The sequence below is a fragment of the Lissotriton helveticus genome, chromosome 12 (genome assembly GCF_964261635.1).
Source record: "Lissotriton helveticus chromosome 12, aLisHel1.1, whole genome shotgun sequence".
Taxonomy (NCBI): domain Eukaryota; kingdom Metazoa; phylum Chordata; class Amphibia; order Caudata; family Salamandridae; genus Lissotriton; species Lissotriton helveticus.
In genome coordinates this window covers 127,507,946-127,517,018 of record NC_136073.1, presented here as the reverse complement: position 1 = coordinate 127,517,018, position 9,073 = coordinate 127,507,946, and the positions used below count along the sequence as shown (strand labels likewise).

General features: G+C 45.7%; 1 non-coding gene across 1 annotated transcript; it reads right to left on the bottom strand.

Moving 5' to 3' along the window:
* Positions 1–8,052: 8,052 nt before the first annotated feature.
* Positions 8,053–8,124, bottom strand: TRNAW-CCA (transfer RNA tryptophan (anticodon CCA)). Its single transcript has one exon. It is a non-coding gene; the product is annotated as a tRNA-Trp (tRNA).
* Positions 8,125–9,073: the final 949 nt, after the last annotated feature.

Here is a 9,073-nt window from a genome sequence, read left to right as displayed (position 1 = left end):
TTAGTCCTAGGGAGGACAGGTCTGTTGATAGGGATTGTGCCTCGTTACAATCTGACCTATCACTATGTACATTGATATCTCCAACTAGCATGAACTCACTGTCATTGTTGACGTGTGGGGCTAGTAGCTCTATCAGCGTATTGGAAAAGTTATTACAAGGACCAGGCGGGCGGTATACTAGGGCACCCTTATGACTTTCTGTGGGGGACAGTGTAATTTTAAAAACTAAAATTTCAATTTCCGAGGTACTTAGTTCTTCTAAGACCGAAATAGTAGTTTCTTGTTTATGTACAATAGCAATCCCACCACCTGTCTTAGTGGGACGGTCTAATCTAACTATTTTATAGTTACTTGGAATTCCCAGTGTAATGGCAGGGGTACAGTGTGGTTTGAGCCACGTCTCTGTGAGGTAGCACATGTCGGGTTGTTTAGACGAAATTAGGTCCCAAACCTCCGCGGAGTGTTTGGAGAGTGACCTAATATTACAAAGGATATTTTTCCTCCCTAAGGGAGTATATTGGTTCTCAGCAGCATTACTGATAGTAGGATCCATGGGTTCGGGATATTTCATATTGTGAGTCTCCCTCATATACGTGGAAAACTGTGTATGGCAATAGAGGCAGGAGAAAGGCCCGTCAACCTCAGGAAGATCGCCAGATCTACAGCCCCGTAACAGATTTGTGTTGTAAATGTAAATGTAAATGTAAATGTAAATGTATAGGCATTTATATAGCGCACTACTTACCCGTAGGGTCCCAAGGCGCTTCGACCGCTGCGAAACCCTTCCTGGCTTCCCTGAGAGATGGTCCCTTAATGGGTATCTCCAGGGTGAGACCAGGCATCCCCGGCGGTCTGGTGGGGCCGTTAGTGAAGATGAGGCAAGCTAATGCCCAGAGTTGCCGAGTGTGAACGCTGATCAGAGTGGGCACCGAGGCGAGAGAATTATAGAGTCCGCTGACCCTGGTCCAGAAACCTGCCGCGCCGGGAATCGAACCCTGGTCCCGGGCCGTCCTCTGCTCTCGGGTCTGCCGCCTCTAACCAGTGAGCCACACTACTTCCTAGTCCTAGTAGTCCTAGTAGTACCTGAGAAGTGTAAATTATCCTTTTGGGGGGGGGGGAGGCCATGAAATTCTGTCATGGAAGCCTCCATGGCCCCTGGTCCCGTCCTGTCGCAGACGGGCTGGTCTTTGGCTTGTCTTCGGCGCCGTTAATGGCGCCCCTCTGCGCGCAACCGCTGCGCGCTTTAGCCGACGAGTGGTTAAGTAGCCCTGTGGGGAGTGCTGCTAGAGCGCTAACCGCTCGGCTGTCTCGGGGTTGCTGGGCGTGTCTTGCTCTTGTCTACCCCGCCCTCCGCTCAACAGTATAGGATAACGAGTCGGACCAGGGCGGGTAGGCTGGATCACCGAGCGAAGACAAGGACTTGGCCCCTAGAGCCCCTTACACTTCGGGGAAGATCGTAAGTGCACTCTAAGAAATTATATTAAAATTAGCAATCAATTCCAATATAACATAACATGTGCGACTTATAAGTATTCTGTCAGATAAAACGCGGCGCAAGTGACTTTAAAATTATTATCTCAATTTCCAAGTGACATAGATTCGTCCGCTAGCTATTCAGAGTGCTCTGCTCTGATAGTTCGTTACCTGGCACCAAGCGGGGTCGGGAGACACTGCCACTGTCCGCCCTTACCGCCACAATCACAGGAACAAGTCGTAAAATGTAGTAAACATTGCAAGTGACATAGTTAACATTTCCCTAAGACTTCCTCCTTAGTTCGCCTCTGTGGAGGCCGTCCAAAGGAAATATAGTCTGAGTCCGTTCTCAAACGTACTCTTGAGTAAAATGTCCACCAAACAGCGGACCAATAGGAGGTGATGTGCTCATGGTGCCCTTGTCCAGATATATATAATAAGCAAAAGGGTATCTCATGCCATTATAACCTAGTGTCCAGGGTCATTCTCCAGTATTCACAAATGAAGAAAAGTATTCCACAGTTCCTCAAATTTTTGTATTTGATCGTTGATCTATAAATAATCTTTTCATAAGAAGCCATTGTGTGCATGATCGACTACAATGTCCACCTTCACCACTGCCAAAGCTGTTGACAGCCATCTACTGGCATGGTGGCAGCATTGTGGTGTCATAAAGTAGTGCTAGTCAGTTCTACAGTGGCATCAGTATCCCTAGTTCGGTATGGAGAAAATCCCATATCAAGCACCAATAGTGAGATAGTCGGGTATTCCCAGAGAATGTGTACAGTATCACAGTCTATAACTGTGCATCTCCAGCAGTTAGTCATGTAGCATATGTGCCCTGTGGAGCGTAGCTGGTGACCAGTGTCATCTGTGGAGGATCTTCAAGTAGCTAAATTTCCGCCTGGCTTCTTTTAGCATTTTGTCATAGGTTTCCAAAAGCACCATCCACTCCTCACTGGGATGTAAAAGCCAAGTCTGGATACCACCATTGGTGTACACTGTGTGCGGTAGGCTTTGAGAAAAGAATATCTGTCAGTGTGATATGGACGCCAGATATGGTTCCTGTAAAATCCTCCCATGTAGTGAGGGTCAGTCTCCAACGTGTAGGGGGCAGGATCCAAGCAGGCTCACAAGCAGTGAATGAGTTGAAGATGGTTCCAACAATGAGTGGGTGGGTGTCCGTAAGCAGGCGCAAGTGAGGTAAAGTTAAGGAATTCCTCCCGTTTTTGTTTTTTTGCAGAGTTTTATATAGCGCGGAACTTGACTCTAATCGGGTATCAGAGCGCTTTACATAGCACCAGTTGCATTACATGAGTACACATTCATTTTTGTTAGGCATGGGGAGATTAAGTGATTTGCCCAGAATTACAGGATGTTTAGCATCATTGCTGTGACTCGAACCCAGTTCCCCAGATTCCAGGTCAACCGCCTAGCTGTTAGACCAACTCCTCTCTTTTGCAACAGGTCCCCTAAAAGCAATATACACTTATCTCTCCACTCCGACCATTCCATTTCCCACCCACCTATCGGTATGTGCCTATTCCTCCAAATAGGTGGGTGTAGGTTTAGGGTGTTGGGAAATTTTAGCAGAGGGTTTGCTTGGTCCCATGCATAACGAGATGCTTGTAAAATATGGTTGCCAATAGAGCTGGCTTGGGCATGGTTGGAGTAGCAGACTGTTATATCACCTTTTGATTGTAAAATGTGTTTTTCCAGATTGACCCATGCGGATGTCTTTCTGTGGGTCTTCAGCAAATATACCATAAGGGCCAGTCAGGAAACTAGCTAGTACGATTCCATATGTGGGAGGCGGAGGCCTCCTATGGTGGTTTTTACATATAGGATGGACGCTTAAATGTATGGTCAACTTACATTCCAGACAAAGTCCCTAATGTGACAGTCTATCACCAGCAATGATGCTTGAGGAATCCATAAGGGTAGCATTCCCAAAATGTATTTAAACTTTTGTATCACATTGATTTTAATAATCTGCACTCAGCTCCATAGGGACAATTGGAGCTTGGACCATAGAGAAACTTCTGTATTGACTTTGCCAATGATGAGGGAGAGATTGTCTCTAATTATATTATGGAGGCCCATATTCAAATGCACGGCAAGATATTTGAGGCAACTGGTTTGCCAGGTGAACGGAAAGGGCCCCAAGGATGCTTTAGTGGTATTAGGTATCAAGGGCATAGCATCAACGTGGACCAATTTATTATATACCCTGAGAACACTGAGAAAGACTCAATAACTGCTGTGAGTGCTGGTATAGATGTTAGTGGATCAGATAGTGTGACCAATATGTGGTCTGCATAGTAAAACATCTTATGTTTGTGTGTGTGGTCTGTATTGTCACTACAAGTGTTTTTACGGTGATTAGGAATAGGAGGGGAGATAGGGGCACCCTTTTCTTGTGCCATGTTCAATAGGGAAGAAGCGGGAAGCAAAGCCTCCACAGGTCACTGAGGCAGTTGTCACGCTATCTAACCATCTTATTTAGTCAATCAAGGAAGAACCTAGGCCCATGGCAGACATGACCATAAATAAATCCAACCAGTCAACATGGTTGAATGCCTTTTCGACATCAATTGAGATAAGGATCTTTTCATCCCTATCTTGATTAATCTGATACATGTATATGTGAAAACATCCATAGATGATTCGCCGAAGACCAGTTCAGGACAAACCCAACTGAGAGGGGTGTATCAAGGAGTGAATGCAGGATGCTAGGCGTGTGCCTAGAATCTTAGCTAGGATCTTCATATCCACGTTGATGCAGGATAGTGGCCTTCAGTTAGTACAGTCTAGTGATTGCGACTCAGTTTGGGTATAAGGGAAATCCGATCTCTGTTGATTTCTGGTAAAGGGACGGTGGCTGCCATAATTTCCCCAAAAAGGTTGCCCAGCAGTGGTACTGTTGGGGGCTTAGTTATTAAAATTCTGTCCGGAGTTTATCGTCTCCCCGCTCCTTCGCAGTTTTCATTGCATCAATAGCTTGTGCAATCTCCTCATCACTAACGTCATCCTCAAGGTGCGCAGCCTGAGCTTGCATAAGTGTAGGCAAGTGAAGGTGGTCTAGGAAGTTCACCAATTCATGCGAGGCATCATGCATGTTTGGGGTATAGACAATGCACTTCACATTGGAGAGGATAGAACAAAAAAGATTACATATCAACAGATGATAAGAACAGTACAGTGATAGAGGCCATATATGTACAATTACTTACAAATGTATGAAAGGTTCATTCTAATTTACAATCGTGTTCATCTAACAATGATTGTGAGGTACAGATTTGTATATTAGTGGGTGTCGGAATCACATGACTGTGGAACCTTAAATTTGACGGGGGTGTGCCCGTAGCCTTAGTGGCATGCTGAGTTGCTAGAGTAGGGTATACTCAGTGACTTATGCCATTTCAAGGCAGAGATCACGTTTGAATAATAGGTTTTTCATTGAATGTTCTCATTGGATGCTTTTGTCCTAATATCCAGAAGGAAGGAATTCTAGAATCTCAGCAGACTTCCTGTGTCCTGGATCACTTCACAGGTGGGTCCTTGAGTAGGAGAAATTCTGAACTCGTCAGTTTCCTCCCAAGTTAGACTGATATGTCTTCCTACAATTGTCTGTGAGTGATGCAGGCCAGTTTGAACATGTACCTGGCTTTGAGGAGTAGCCAGTTCAAGGGGGTCAGAATCTGAGAAATATGGTTTAACTTTCATGTTCATGAAAGCATTCTGGTAGCACCGTGAAGTGCTGCTTTGAGAGGACCCAGGAAAATGTTGGGGATCAGAACTAGAATGGAGGTATCACAGTGACTTATAGGTAGCATTAAGGACTGAATAACCTGTTTGACATGCAGCTCTGGAATGAATTGTTTGATGCCACTTAGCAGTTTCTGTTGGAATTGTGCTTCCTTTGTACTTGCAGATTCTGATGTTTGTCCAGAATGAAGCCCAAATATTAAAGAGCGTCTATAAGGGTTGAGTTGCTGTTGAGGGCTAGTCTATCTTTTAGCCAGAATTCAAGCAGAATTTTGCATTTGGGTGGCGAGTGGATGAGAAACAATGGGATATATTTACAAGCTACTATCGCCACCGTAGCATCACCTTTTTTGACGCCCCGGTGGCCTAGCACCATTTTCAATATTTACTAGCTGACGCTAAGTCCTCTGCAGCAAAGGCATGTGCAATCGGTGTTGCTCCGGGCATTCCACCACAACACCCATTGCAGTGGAAAAACTAACGCCATGCAAGAACAGGAGTTAGAATGGCGTACGAGGAGGAATGCTTTTATTTCTCCTTGTTTTTGCTTTTTCTGTGTGTGCTGCAGAATGCAGCACACATAGAAAGAGCAAACAGCCATTATTGATTGTTTATGTGCAGGAAGGGACTCCCTTCCTGCAAATAAACAGTCATTAATTTAAAGATTTGCTACTTCTATGTGTGCTGCAGAAGGAGGCACACATAGAAGTAACAAATAGACTTAATGGATTGTTTATGTGCAGGAAGGGACACCTTCCTGCACATAAACAATCATTCCCTGCAATGCAGGCCCCATTACACAATGGTGCAAGGGTGCCTGCATTGGCGCTAGGCAGCTCATTTTAGCGTCAGCCCTAGGAAAAACACAGGGGTGCACCATATTGTTGTAAATACGGTGCATCCCTGCATTTTGAAACTGTCGGAGCGTGGCACTTCAAATTTGACGTTGCTCCAAACTCTGACATTTTCTAATAAATATGCCCCTTGGTTTAAATCTGGTTAAGCTTCAGGTGGTAGTATTACATCCATCATTAAGAATGTGCATCAACGTATTTTGCGGATCAGATTTTTCAGTAGAGTTGAGTATCATCTGCATAGAAATCGTAATAAATGTTCAAAAGGTTTAAGGTTCAATTTAGAGGTTGAATAGTGTGGGGAAAAGAATTGAGAGCCTCGATGAACTCTTTGATCAAGTTTTGCCATGCAAAGCCACAAAAAGCCATGCATCTCTGGACCTTCATCCTTTCAAGTCTCAGAAATGCCATTTAAATAACAACAACCAAAACCTGCTGCCGAATGTTGCTGTTGTTGAATGCCAAGGCTGCCTAGTCTTAATTCTGCCTCATGTGTCTTCCTTCCACAACCCTACATTTCCTCTCTATTTATCTCACTTTAAGTACCTTTCCATCTCTGATTTCTCAATTTTTCACCATTTTTCTATCAATCTCTTCCTCCTCGTGTCTCCCTTCTCTCCCTCTTATTCTGGGTAAAAGTCCAGAGAAAGTGGCGTAGCCAGGGAGCCACTTGTCGTAACCCAATCAAGGAAATTGGCACCCCTGATTCCTATTGTATACGAAAATACTGCTATTATTGGGATGCAGTGGGCCACTCACTTTTTATGAAGACTACTGAATGGGTGTACCTGTCAGATTAATTGTGAAGCAAGCAGTGATGTTAGGCTTCAGGGTTTGGATATAGAGGGCGGCATGGCCCAGGCGGTAGAGCCAGGTGCTGTCCGCAGCCAATTGGTGGTGTCTAATGTTGGTGCCGGGGGCTGCATTCTCAGTCTCACCTGGCCAGCTGTCTGTGGGGGTACCAACTGGCCACCTAGAAGACCTTTGAGTGCCTGGCACCCAGCAGTGGGAGGAATGCTCTAATGCACAGGACCAAAGACTGTATCATGGTTTGGGAGTAGGCGCAAGTGTTGCTAGGTGTAGCTGGGCAGCAAGATCTGCAGCTTGAGGGTGCTGACGATAAGAATCTACTCTTACACTTGAAAATGGTTTACTCTACACTGCCAAGGCTATCGTAACAAGATGCACTCCTGCTCCATTATACCAATCATGTTGAAGCTTAAAATGAATTATCTTAATTAATTATCAAAGGATATTCCCTCTACTCTCTTCTGCGGCTTTAAAACACGAGCTATGGTATAGCGGCCTTATTTTGCTAGGGATGCAATGGGGGGCACGTTGTGCGTAAGTCTTTGCCCGGTGGAGGCTGCGTCAGTTCTCCCCGTGCCACCACAGTGATGCAAACACTGGAAAGAGTGAATAGCAAAGCATACAACATGGGTGGCAATCACCAAACTGCAAGCGGTAGCTCTAGCAAGGCGAGTTCAAGAGCTTAGACCACTGGTGACATTGCACGTTTATCATTAGTGCCTCTCGTAGTCCCTCGGGAGTTTCCATCTGTTGCTGTGGGGCTGGTTTAAGGACAATGAGTGAAACTGTAAAGAGAACCCCTGTTTCCCTCGTCTGCCTTCAGTACACTGTGGCCAGAAACAAGAAGAGCAATGGTGCACCAACGGGCAACCGGCTACCGCTAACGGACATCTGTGACCCGATAGGGAAAGGTTTCTGAACAACAGACCTTAATGCTCACAGGGGGCAAAAACAGTCTGTTTCCATCCCTTCCGAAATATTCAGCATTACACAAGCTTCCAAACGGTGTCATCAGGATATTTTTAGTAACAATTTTCAAAATATAAACATAACTGGCGAAACACAGTTGGGGAAAAAAACTCCATACCAACTGTGACCATCAGCAATTGGCGTGGCACTTCTTGAAAAAAAAAAAAATCATTTTCATTGACCTCGACGTGATTTGAACACGCAACCTTCTGATCTGGAGTCAGACGCGCTACCGTTGCGCCACGAAGTCAGCTGTGAAATGTTAGCTTGGAAGTGCTGTGAGATGACGCAGCCCGTGTGCTCAGCGCCTGCAGTTCTGCGGGAAGAGCTGTCATCGCCTCGCTGCGTTTTTTTTTTATAACACTTTATTGAGGCAGAAGGTGTAAACCACAGTAATAAAGAGAAACAAAGCCAGCTTACAGGGTCTGCACTTATGGCAGGCAAATCGCTCAATCAGCAGATTGATGAGTACAGCAAAATAAACATTCGGGTTACACCATGAAGCATGGAAGATGGTACAATTGGAAAGTTTTCTGATAAGGCAACTGAAGTACAAAATAAACATAATCATTCGTCCAATAAACAAAGAAGGGATAAAAAGAACAATAATAAGGAGAACCAGATTGCAAGCCCAGCACACTGGGTCGTACAGTATCATATCAGGCTGTAACATGACCAATAACCGCATCCCGGTAAAAGCATTCAAGGAACCTGTCCACCCAGGAATGAGTCGAACTAGCAGCAGGAGTGCGCACATTGCCAAATTGTCGTGAAGGGCTAATAGGCGGGCTGCGTGGGCGTGAAAAAAAACATTCTCCCTCGTCAAATTAAAGACCCCTGAATCGGGAACAGCATCGGGGCCCCCGCTTACCAGGCCCCGCATCCTCATCCAAGGACAGCGGCAAGCAACAGCAGATGCAGAGCCAAAGTGGGAGTGTGTAATGGGGGGCCCGGGGGACTAACCCACCCCGGTCGGTGTATTGGGATGCAGGGACTGAGAGGGTGCTTCCCGTGCCTTCCCTGAAATGTACTGGCGGTACGGACCCCAAATATCGGTAGGGCGGGAAGAGGCTGGGAGTTGATCAGAATATTCCACACTGTTTACATTGCAGTAAGCCACACTCCTTAGCCAAGCGGCAACAGAGGGAGCACGGCGCGAGCACCAGTCTAGCGCGACCTCTCTCTTGGCCAGAAGGAAG